This window comes from Chroicocephalus ridibundus, chromosome 9 (assembly GCF_963924245.1).
Source record: "Chroicocephalus ridibundus chromosome 9, bChrRid1.1, whole genome shotgun sequence".
In the NCBI taxonomy this organism is placed as follows: domain Eukaryota; kingdom Metazoa; phylum Chordata; class Aves; order Charadriiformes; family Laridae; genus Chroicocephalus; species Chroicocephalus ridibundus.
In genome coordinates this window covers 42,801,279-42,813,440 of record NC_086292.1, presented here as the reverse complement: position 1 = coordinate 42,813,440, position 12,162 = coordinate 42,801,279, and the positions used below count along the sequence as shown (strand labels likewise).

General features: G+C 47.3%; 1 protein-coding gene across 1 annotated transcript in view; it reads left to right on the top strand.

Moving 5' to 3' along the window:
• Positions 1-1,225: 1,225 nt before the first annotated feature.
• Positions 1,226-12,162, top strand: part of AKAP13 (A-kinase anchoring protein 13) — a 224,436-nt gene continuing 213,499 nt past the window's right edge. The window contains exon 1 of the mRNA XM_063345530.1: positions 1,226-1,270. The gene's annotated coding sequence lies outside the window, so the exon portion shown is untranslated. The remainder of the gene's footprint in view (positions 1,271-12,162) is intronic.

Below are 12,162 nucleotides of genomic sequence, written 5' to 3'. Positions count from 1 at the left end.
GCAGCCTGTGCCCACTGCTCTGGCCAGCAGCAAGATCTCTTTGGAAAGTATTGGAAAGTGCTTTTGGGGTTGGTTGTTGTGAGGTGAGACTGCCCGGCTCTAGAGGGGCAAGAAATGCATGTTAAACTCAGTGTTGTTGCTGTCTTTGTGGACATGACCACCCAAACACCACCAGGGCTAGTGGGATAGACGCATGCACAGTAGGTTAAGCTGACCTGGGCCACCAGATGTACACATTTCCAAAGAGTTTCCAGCAAAAATGGTAACCGAAGGCAGGTTGCCACAACAGGTCGTGCATCTTCATTCCCAGGGGCCCCCTCAAACCCAGCCACACACAGACCACAGGCCCCATGAGCTTGTTTACTAACAGTGGGTTGCCATTTCCACCATTTTTCCAGGGCAAGCCGTGGGAATGGTATGGGAAGATGTTCCTCTGCCAAACGTATGCACCTGCACAATGGTAGAGGAACGGGGGAAAGGCGGTGAGGAAGAGGACAAGGCTGTAGGCCGGCTTGGTGGGGCTCAAGATGGATTTTGTGACAGGTAGAGATGCGCAGCGTTGGGGCGCAGCCAGTCACCTTCGCGGCTGGAGACCTCGTGCCCTCGGCTCTGTCAGAGCTGCCGGAGGTGAGAACGCCAGGAACAGGCCCTTACGGCTGAAGTTTAGCGCGTGGGAAGGAAGCATCCCCCTCAAACAAAAATAAACCCCAAACATCAAAAGTTGCCCGTGCCCTTTCACACCAGCAGCGCAATACAAACAACCGACGGGTGTCCCGCAGCAGCGGGGCGAACTGGGAGGGGGCCAGCGGCAGGGAAGGAGGGAGGAGCGGGCAGGTGACAGGCGGGCAGGTGAGGGACCCGCGCTCCCCCAGCCCGGGGCTTTCCCTAGACAGCCCTTCCCCTCGGCGAGGGGCGGTGAGGAAGGGCAGCTGGAACTCCCTCCGCCGTCCCACACACCCCCACTCCGCCATCCCGCTCCCCCCTGCCCTCAGCCCGCCGCCCTGGCCCCGGGGGCGGCCCCGCTCGGCGCATGCGGGCTGGCGGCGCGGGGGCGGGCACGGCGGCGGCGCTCAGGTTGGGAGCCGGCAGCCCCCGGCCCTCCCTCTCTCCCTCCTTCTTTCTTCCCTCCCTCCCTCCTTCCTGCCCGCCTCCCCGGGCGGAGAGCACCCGGCCCGGCCGCCTCTTCCCCCCCTCCCCGTCCCCTTCCCTCTCCCTTCCCTTCCCTCCCGGCCCCGCTGCCAGGGGCGAAGCCGCCCGCCGGGCCCCCGCGGTGAGTCTTGCCCCGGCGGAGTTGGGCGAAGGGGGAAAGTTTGGGGAGGCCCTTGGCGGGGGCGGAGGGCGGTGGTGTCCCCCCGGGGGAGATAGGGGGGTGTGCGGGAGCCCCCCTCCCCTTCCCGCGCCCTCGCACGCGTCCCCCGCCCTTCCTCCTCCTCCTCCTTCTCCTCTTCCTCGTTTTTTTTTTTTTTTTTTTTTTTTTTTTTCTTCTCCGCGCAACTTCGCGCGGAGCCGCTCCGGGCGGCCCCTCTCCCTCGCTTGTCTTTATTCCCTTTCATTTTGTCGTTATTAGTTGTTTTTCCTTTATTTTTTTCTGTGTTTTCTCGCGCGGCTGCTCCCTGCCGCTATTGTCTGCGGGCCGGCGGTGCGCGGCGGGCCGGGGCCGGGCGCGGTCCCCCCACCCCACCCCCCGGGTCCCCCCCGGTGTCCCCCCCGGGTCCCCTCGGTCCTACCCTGCCGGGCGCGGGGGTGGCGGCCCCGCTCCTCGGAGTGGGGGGCGCGGATGGTGCCCCGAGTGTGTCCTCAGACACACGCATCCCCCCCCCCCCGCCCCCCCAGCCACCCTCTCTTATTGAAATTATTGATAAACCCGATCTGAAAACAAACAAAACCCCTCTGTAGCCTCGCTGACGCAACTTTGTATCTCAATTTATTGCGAAGAAAGTGATCTGGGCTTTAGATCGGAGTCTCCCAAGCAGCCGGCCCGTGTTGGTTTTTCTCACTTTGGGGGCTGAGGGGGGCTTTGGAGTCCCTCCGAGGGTCACTGCCGTGGGGCCTGTTTCGTGCATTCGCTCTGTTCCTTCAAAATATCATTATATTTTTTCTTCCTGAGTGGAGACGCTGTTCTTTTGAAGCACATGCAGGAGTTTCTGGACCAGGATTGTTGTTTCTTAACCCGTAAATTCTCAAGAGTTTATTAATCCACCTTCTGTGCCTGTGTTATCCCCGCGAGTCATATGAAGGAGTTGGGATTAGGAGCGATCAGTTTTGCTGACCTCTGTAACTGGTTCTGCTCTAGTGTCCTTTACAGGGCTTCACGTTAGCTGGAGCTCGGAAGTGGAAAAAAGTGATTTTTAAAAGTTTGGTTTTTGCTTTTTTTTTTTAAGAGTATGTTGTACGTATTCTGTTGTGGATGACCAGACAGGGACTCGATGAAGGGAATAGAAATGCTGTATTTCTGTAGGACAGTTGGTCGCTGTGGTGTTCTCTGTAATCTTCGTCAGCCGTAAAACTTGAGGTACTCATGGAGATATGCGATGCAGTAGAAATATGTAAAGCATGTAGCTTCAGAGCTGAGTTTAGACAGTTGGTCTGAGATCCATGAATGTCTTGTGTGCTGGGAGTTTTGGCTAATGTAATCTAATCAGCTTTAAAGGGCCAAGCTACATTATTTCTGCTTGTAGTGGCTCTCTTCAACTTAAAATCAGTCCCTTGCTGGGTGTGTGTTTTGTGTTCTGCACGCCCTTGCCAAGCTATTGTGGAATCGCAAAGGTGAACCAAGTTCCACATAGTTCCTTAAAGGTAAGATACTAATGATTCATTTATTACTGTGTTAGAGGAGGTGTATTTTTATACATAGATACCTTAGTAGTGGGAGTGAATTGACGTTAACCTCACAACGCCCGTGCCTGTGGATAGAAGCTGCTGTCAGGACTAGAGGAGCATCTGCTTAGGAGGTTCTGCTTGTGCTTTGGGCCACTCTGGTCCAGGCTGTTGCCTTACATGGGAACAATATCTTGCTTGGACGCTTGGGGTTGGGTTGTTTTATTTTTTTATTCTTTTTTTTTTTTTACGAGCCTGATAGCAGGGTAAGGGTGTGTTAGGCAAGGTGAGGATCAGCTGGGCATATATTGTCCCTTGGCATGAATTCAAGCATGTACCCGTCTTCCGCGTTCATGGGTTGAGCCCAATACGTCTCCTGTCTGTCCTTCCAGCGCTGCCCGGTGCTGGGCAGACAGGCTAGCCTGGGGCTGTTGCTAGAAGGGCACGGATGTTGAGTTCTTCAAGGCAAACGGGTTTTGTAGGTAGCCTGAATGACGAGTCTCCTGCAGGTAGTGTGGATGCACCGTGTTGCATGACAGCGTTCCAGCCTGCATCTCCTGCCCAGCTCCGGTGGCCAAGGGATGGCCGGCATAGCCCAAGAGGTGAGGACACAGCGCGTTCAGAGTAACAGAGTCCAGCCGGGGACTGCAGCCAGAGAGAAAGGCAGGAGCTCCGTGTTCCTGATTTACAGCTTCGCAGCATCAAAGGAGGAGAACGCACTTAAGAAGTCAAAGCTTCTCATAGAAACAGAGCTCTGCCAGGTACTGTCCAATGATGGATGTTTTTAAACAGTCTATATAGGGAAGCTTTGAGACTCAGGCTTATGCAGAACTTGCTGCTAATCTCTCAGCAGGATATACTTCTGAGTAAGCTGTGTTCTGGTCTAGGGTACGCTCCTGTGCTAAGAGGAGGATTAAGTACTGTTAAAGGAATCTGGTTATTCCATCCAAAGCATGAATTAAGGCAGTGGTCAATAAATTATACCAGAGGAAAGAAAACAACATTGGTAGGTTTATTGGTGGTATGCACACTCCTGCGTCACAAAGGCTGTGGGTGTTTTCATATCATTTTCTGCTGGCATAGTAAGTTTTAATAGATAGCTGCATAATGAAGAATTTGTTAGTGGAAGTTGTCATGCCTGCTGTACCTATTTCTTTTCCACTCTGGTTCCAGCACACCAGCGTATCGGTTTTCTCTGCCTGGCATTTGGTGGTGATCCACTTGCCTATAATACAGTCCTTGAAGCAGCTTGGAAGCTTTTCTACTCATTACTGTAGCTGGTTATCTCTGCAATCTACTTGAGTGCTATTAAATGTTATTTCTATAGGGGTTCCCCACACGGGTGATAAATAGCCTGAAGTAAACTAAACCACGTAGCTGATTAGTATGGAGGAACTATTTGGTTTTGGTTTTGCTCTACTGAGGAGCCTTCAAGGTACGATATACCTTTGCTGGGTGATCGTGGCCCCGCGTTTTACCAGCCTTCTGGAGAGGGAGGTGGCGGTTTGTGCGGTTTCCAGCCGGGCGACAAGGCGAGCAGCACCCTGTCTGCAGGCACGCGAGAGGCTGGGGTGGGAAGCACCTTGCAGCCTGAGATTACTGGGTGCCGCTCAGTGCCAAGCGCTTGTGTGTTTGCTTGCTTGCATTGATCACCTATAGGACAGATGAAGGTAATGAGTGACTTTCTGAAGCAACCGATAGCTCTGAGCGTACGTACAGTTCCGCTTTGCGGCTATGGGGTTTGCCACGGGGGATATAATCCAGTTTTGGGGCTGGCGCGTACCAGACACTTCCAGGTAGCACTGCACTTTTTCTCCATCAAAACTTGTCGTTAGGGTGTTAGATACAACAAGATTTTTCCGAATAGCTTAGTCATGCCCCGCTTTTTTTTCCTCTCCTCTAAAACAGCTGTCAACAATCTTGCTGGGGAGAGGGAGTCGGCCACTCCTTGTACTTACTGAATAGTCAAACACTCCAGTCCTGGTGTTGCAGCCTGGCATTGCACTTCTCAGTTACTTTTGGAAAGAAAGCTGTGGATGTGGCATAATGTCTTAATGTCTTCTTTAAATTTTTTTTTTTTCTTTTTCCTAACCTGCCTTTCTCCCTTGCAAATGACCTTTATGCAGATCTAAAAGGCAAAGCACATCACTGGGAGTTAGCTGGTTAGTTACTTTGGTTAGTGATAAGAAAATGTGATGGCAGCGCTCCAGGGAAAGCAGCTATGCCGGGAACTTGTTGATGCAGTCAAGGTATACAGAACTTCTTCAAAAAGATATATCTCTATATATTTATGGCCCTTTGTCATGGAAGCAGGGTGACTCCTCTGTTAATGTCTACATGACAAATATGCTGCGACGCCACAAATCTTGTAAAAAGTTTAATGTCCTTCCAGAGACTGCTGCTAGAAGCAAGCAATAGGTAAAACTTTCTGAGTGTCATCATAAACTTTGAACTGTAATTTTGTGATCTCCTTTGTGTGTCGGTGTAGGCGTAAGCAGCCTCTTCCAGTTCCCCAGCTGGGCCACGCTGGGATTTGTGGGTCTGTTTAGCAAACCTAACTGGGGAATAGATTCCAGTTACGAAGACACTTTTTTTTTTTTTCTGTACAATCCATACCTTGGATCAGTTCAGCAAAAAAGTTCATTCTTTACCCGATTTCTTTACTCTGACTCACATCCCTTCATGGTCTCATGAGCAGCTGCTGCGGCAAAGGCTCCGATGCTTCCACCAGGAGAAATGCTCCTGGAGCTACACCCTTGGAAGTGCTTTTCCAATTGCAAAGAAGGCATTTGACTGTGGTGCCTGTCCCTATTTTATAGCATTTGAAGACGGCAAGGGAGATAGATCTGTTTCTAAGATAAGCCAGTGAGTTAGAAGTCAAAGTGTTTCCTTTTTAAGTTCCCCAAGACTGCAATTATTTCTATCTAGAGTGAAGATATATCTTCTCTGCAAAAATAAACCCTGCCATTTTTATCCTCTTTTTTTATTTTTCTTTATAACCATTTTAGGTACACTTCTAAGTTGTTGAGAAACAGGGGAAGAAAAGTGTAATCACAAACACTTTTAAATAGTCAACAGTCCTTTAAAAGTATGCAGTGTGATATGTTGCAAAAAGTAAACTTTAATTCTGTTGTAGCTGTAATGGATCACATGTTGCAGTCTAACAAGACTATTTTATATACAGTTTAAAAAAACCCCAAAAATCTGATGCTGAAGAGTTCACTGGGGGATTTTTATTATGGGTAAGAAAAAGCTAAATTCCTTGCTGGCATAGCGATGTAGTTCTCTCAGTCCAAACGCTGAACTGTAACAAAGTCACGCTGGGAACTTCTCAAACATTGTGCATGGGATTGGAGTAAATGTAAGGAAAAAACACCCCTCAAACTACTGCCAGCACCTCCTACGGCACTTGTGTTGAGGGTGTGAAATACAGTATATTCCAAGCAGGTTTTGTGTGTAAGGTTGGGTTTGGTGCCTCTGGGCAGCGGCCCGCGAGGTTTCTCGCAGCTGCAAGGACTGGTGGTGGTGGAGACCTTGTTGGGCTTCCAGACTTCATAGAGGACCTTGACTTTGGCCTTGACTGCAGCATCCAGAGTGAATCCTCCTTGACCACTTGCATTTCCTAGGAATCTCTTTCCCCATCATTAGGACCAGGAATTCACTTTTATATTTCTTCAAAATGATCCAGCCTCTTCATTCAAAATTTTTTTTTCAGCGATTCTGTAAGTTGTTCGTAAATTACTTTCCCATCTGTCTGCTCTTGTCTTTCCAAAACTGTTGATAGTTTTTTTTATTCAGTAGATGTGACAACTAAACTGTCACAGTTTTCTTGTTTGTTTGATCCTTCCATGTTGAGTTCCTTGGAAATCATGGGATGGCGACTGACCGCTCGTTATCAGTGAGTTGGATCCTGTGCAGTGGCTCTTCTGAGATACTATTTAAGATGTATGAACACAGGAAGTTGCAACTAATCCATTGCATCTTAGTTTCAAGCACTTGTGAAATTTTCAAATAGACTATACAAAATGTTTAGCATTTGCCAGAGTAGCTTCTGACTGCTTCCAGTCTCTCGTGGTGTATTTTTTTGACTTTGTTCAGGGCGATAGTCTACCTTTCACAAAAGTCACTACCCTTTAGTCTTCTCGCTGAACTGTTTTTAACTTTACGTTACGTTTGCAAAGTACATGGTGAGAGATCTCCTCCAATTGTTGTTTAACGTGAGGTGTTATTTACAGTGTGCCAGCACCTCTGAGATTAGTCTGATCCACTGTAAAAGGAAGGATTTAAGGATTTTCTTCTATAGCAGCTACTTCAGGTTTTATTTCTGAGTGGGAGGGGAAATAAATGGTGAATTACTTATTTAAATACGAGGCTGAGTTCTGGTGAGACTTATTCTGCATGAACATGATTTAGGGTGGTCATCTTAAAGCAGAAGGGTGTATGTCATTTGATGATGATGTTCAAAACTTTGTGTTGAGAGCAACTATCGGATGTGTCACATTTGAATCCCCTGTGCTTTTTATCACCCATGACTAATGCAAATTGGAGCAGTAAGTTATGTTAAAACCTGTGACGTACTTTGTAGCTTCATCTAAATTGTAGCTGAGGTTTCTGGCAAAGTTACTTGGGAAAGTAAATCTCGTTCCCAACATGTCTCTGCCCCCAGTGGTGTAACTGCTCTGTAAGTCTGAATGCTGCCGTTAATAAAACCATTACAAACAAGGATTTTGGCATGGAGCAGCTGTTCTAAACCGGACTGTCTTCAGACTCAAACTACTGACTCACCTTTTCTTTTTCCATGGATTAACGCACCTGGCATGTGTCACGCACGGATGCTGTCCGACTCGTGTTCTTGCAGGTATCCCTATTTTCAGAAGACCAAGGGGGTGTGTGTGTGAATCTGCAGTGACCTCCTGCAGGAGATAAACACCTCCTAATGGAAGTTGAGGCCAAGGATGGGTTTGTCCAAAGACTGCTTTCGCTGTATCCCTGATGCTGGGCTGCGGGAGGCACGCTGCTCCCCTCCTGCTGCGGTTTTAGGGAAAAGCAGAGCTGCTGCTTGTGTGAAGTCACTCCCTTTGGGGCAACCGTATGGAAAGCTGTGCTGGGTCAGGCTGTGGTAAGCGGTCCACACTGGTGTCTGTGGGCACGGTGGGGTTCAATACCAGGATAGGTGGCAGCTCTCAACACCCAGCCAAATCTTGGAAGCTGCTGTCAATAGGAAGAGAGGGAAGATCGGGGATGCCGAAGCGTGAGATGGCTGAAGTGAACGAGAGTCTTGCTCACTTTATACACTGGTTTCCCTCCTGAGCTTCCTCTGGGCTGCTGGAGCCTTTGGTCCCATAATAGCAGTGGGACAATGAATGCTCGGATGGAGGAAGCAGGTGTTAGAGGAAGGGGGGAAGTGATTTATTTTTTGGGGGGAAGGGGAGACAGGATGGCCAGATTTGACCCTGAAACAAAGCAATTTCTTTTGGCACATGAGCTTCTGCACAGCACAGTGCGTTTCTGAACTGCCGAACCCACAAGTAAGATGGCAGCAAAACTGGGACTTGTCCTTTTTTTGGAGTTAATATCGTTTAGTGAGTCAGCTGAGGAGCGTGGCTTACGTGATGTACCAATGATGTTACGTGATGAATTTTGTTGTTCTTTTGTTCCCTGCTCCCATAAATCTTTTACCGCAGCAATAAGGCTGTGTACTGACGGCACTGGACATCTTAAAAGTCTGCACTTCGTACTTGGGGAGTGCTGGTTTTTACTTGTTTTAAAAGCAGACTGTTGATGAGTGTACATGTGACCTAGATTAAAACAGTTTCTGTAGTCTGATCTGAAGGTCTGAGTTGGGGCAGAGGGTGATTCTGGAGATAGGAGTAAAACTCGCTGCTTCATGTGCTATGTAGCAGATGTGTTTGTATCCGTGGCTGAAAGACTTCCCATGCGGGGAGTCGTGACAGCACTTCGCTTCGGTGGGGTTTCCAGCCTGTGCAGGAGCTTGTCTTGAACATGGGAGTCAGTTTTTCCATCGCCGAGTGGCTTGCAGCCACTCCACCCATTTTTATGATGAGTGATCATCGTCTAAGAGCATGGTGGAACACAAGAGGTGGTGAGCAAACCTTTTGTTGCATTAAATCTAAATGTTTATAGTTTCTCTTCTCCTAGCAGCTGCCGAGAAGGTAGGCTGTCTCAGCTGAGTAGAGAAATAAAGACTAAACTCCTTTTTATAGGTACTGTCGTAAAAGGAAGTTTTGTGTAATGAACAGTCGTTTCACAAGGTCCAGGTGACTCTTTACACTTTTGCGTGATGCAAGGCGAAACGTTGCTGCAAATGTTTGCTACCTGCAGGTTTTTCTGTATTAAGTAGTGCAGTTGCCAACAGGAAAATAAATATATGTCGTCTTCAGGTCTGTCGTGGGAGGATGCTGGGGGTTACTGTGCGGCTGCGTTTGTGTGCTGGCATCCCACAGAGTGTGAATCCGCTTGTGCAGTGGGGGCTTGGGGGTCTACAAAATCTGGAGCTACTTTCCTGTCCTGGCCAGGGCTACTAATTAATTTTTGACCGAGCCTTTTGGTAATGTAGCCTGAAGAAGGGTGTGTGTAGCGTGGAGGCTGAGATTTGAGCACTTAACTAGGTTAAAAGTGCTTTTAACTAGGTTAAAAGGATGTTCTTGAGTGTGTGACTTGCTCATCCCCTCCATAAGATGCTGGAGGGGAGTGGGGTGGGGGGAACCGATTTCTTGGCAGCTGTTTTACGGTTAAAACAGGGCCTCGGTCCCACTTTTCGTGAGCCATGTATTAAACTAGAAAAAGAACTAGCTCATTGCTTGAAGAGCTTACAAGCTAGAACTGTGGATAATAAATATGCTTGCATGGATGTTAAGAGGATTAATTGTTTGTGAAGTGCATTGGAAGTGGGAGAATTAAAGAAGTACTTAAGTGGTAACAGGCTACATGTCATGTACGTCCTGGTAATTTGTTTCTCCCTCCTTCAGGGGAGAAAGCAGCATTTGTCAATCTGTAGGAAATTCACGTGTCAGTCCCATGTTTTCCTGTATTTTGGGAATTTTGCTCTTATGGGCAGTCCCTTTAAGGTGGTAAAATGTTGCCTCTTCAGATGTCTTATCTGAAGAAGTACCTCGCTAAATGTGATGTGCTTCCTTCTGCAGCTGGAGTTGGCTCTATTTTAACTGTGGGGTTTAGTGCTTAGACCTCCCTGGTTTTTCCTTTATCAGATTAGCGAGGATTTTGGCAGGACTTTGTGCTGCTTTTTCTTAGCCAATCGACTTGCATGTGAGTGTTCAGTAACTTTCTTGCTTTATAATCTCAAAGTTCAGAAGTCATCGGGCTGTTTGAGGCTAGTAAGAGATCCCGTCCCAGCAACAGCTTACAGCGGGCGTGTAAAAGGAAAACACTTCAGCCAGCGGAGAACAAGTTTTGAAATGAAAATTCAAAACTACTTGAGGAGGCTGGAGGACTTGTGGCAAAAGCTTGCAGATGTGTACATCTTCCTGGAACTACAGAACATGAGTGTGCTTTTTTTTTTTACCCTTTCTTTACTGGATTGCTTGTGTGACACATCCCCTCTGCTACGTCAGTTAATACCGTGAGATGGCAGATAAATGGCAATCATACAGTTACAGTACAATTGCATTATATAAAAAGGTATCAGGTGAGTGTAAACTTAGAGGGTTTTTTTTTAATGCTGTGCTTAGAAGAGTCTTCATTTCCTTCCCCTCTCCAGGAACTAATCTGTAAAATCTTTGCCAATTTTTACTAAAAACCTAGTCTCATCAGTGCTTCTGATATTAATTAAAAAAGAATAATACAGTTTGTATAAATACCTGTGTGTATTTATGCCTTGGACTTGTGATATTTCAGTGCCAAGAGAAACTTAGGCCATGTCACAGGAAGTATGCTTTAAGTCTTGTTAAACTTTGTTTTCGGGAATGCTACATCACTTTGTGTTTGCATTGAAGGAGATAAATTGTTTTCTTTGTAGGGATTTTGGTTTTTTTGACTGTTAGATAAGGCTGGGTCTGAGCCACTGGATGGTTGGAGGATGAAGAAGGAGACTTGGTTTAGCGTTTGGTGGAAGCCGGAATGAGAAGCGGGGAGCTGTTGCAGAGAGGTTGTGTTAACGTGATGCTCAGCCGAGCCGGGCTTTGAACACCCGCACAGGAGATGTAAAACTGTGTCTAGTTGGGACTGTGTCACTTCTGGCCAGTTGGCAAAAAAAAATTTTCCCATGGTGGAGAGGAAAGAGCTGTTGGGATGGTGCTAGACAAGAGCCTAGCAGCAACTGGGAATTTGGGAATACGCCCGAGCTGGGGAATGCACTGGCGAGCTCTGGATGTGTGCCTTCCAGCCAGGGAGAGTTGCAGGGTGGCGATGGCAGGGACCACCCTGCATGTTGGGAACTAATTGTCACCTCTGCTTCTTGCTCAGCTTCAGCTTTAGAAAGCCAGTCCTCATTCAAGAGCAGACATTTGGATGTGTCCGGGGCAGTGCTGTGTGAAGATGCAGGACTAACCCTGTTTGCTAACTTCTCCTTGAAGTTAGCAAACTTTAATTCACTGCTTAGCGCAGGGTGCTGAGCCCTGGCGCCGTGATGTGCCAGTCCTGGTGTCATTGCCTTGGATGGTGGTCAGCGTCTTTGCCTGCGAAGGAGCACAAGCCGGATCGGAAAAGATGTTGAATTTTTCTTTTGCCTCTTTAAATTATCTATGTCAACTCCCCGATACCCGTTATTCAGAAAATAAACCCTGTCTGATACATCCAACCCAGAGAAGTGCTTATGTATCCAGGAGCCAGGAAATCGAATAAGTCCTGATCTATTCTTAATTTCTTGTGTTTCCTGTGGTTTTATTGTTTGTGTTACCAGCCCTAATATTTACATACTTTTGAATGAGCTTTTCTTTTTTTGGAAGACACTGCTTTGTTCGTATGCCTTGCAGAACAGGTTCTTCCATATTCTTTTTTTTTTTTCTAATAAGCAAACAACTTACTTTCTCAAAGGAGTAGGAGAAAAAAAAAAAAAAGGAAGATCATAGGAAACACCAAAGGGAGATATCTAAGAATAGAATTGTTTTTTGCTGATGATATGCTAAGACTCATTCTAAACTTGTGTCTACCCTTCCAAATGTCCTTGGGCTTTTTGAGAGCTTTGTAAAACTTCTTACATATCAAATTACGTGCTTGTGGGTGCTTTATCTGAATAGCAGATGCATTTACAGTTGGTGTTTTAAATGCAAAGGTGCTTCTATGAAAATGCTTGTTAGAACAAAGTTGTATTTCCCACTAGAACTCAAAAGAGTTAGCAGGGCAAGTTAGTGGACTCTGCAGTCTTAA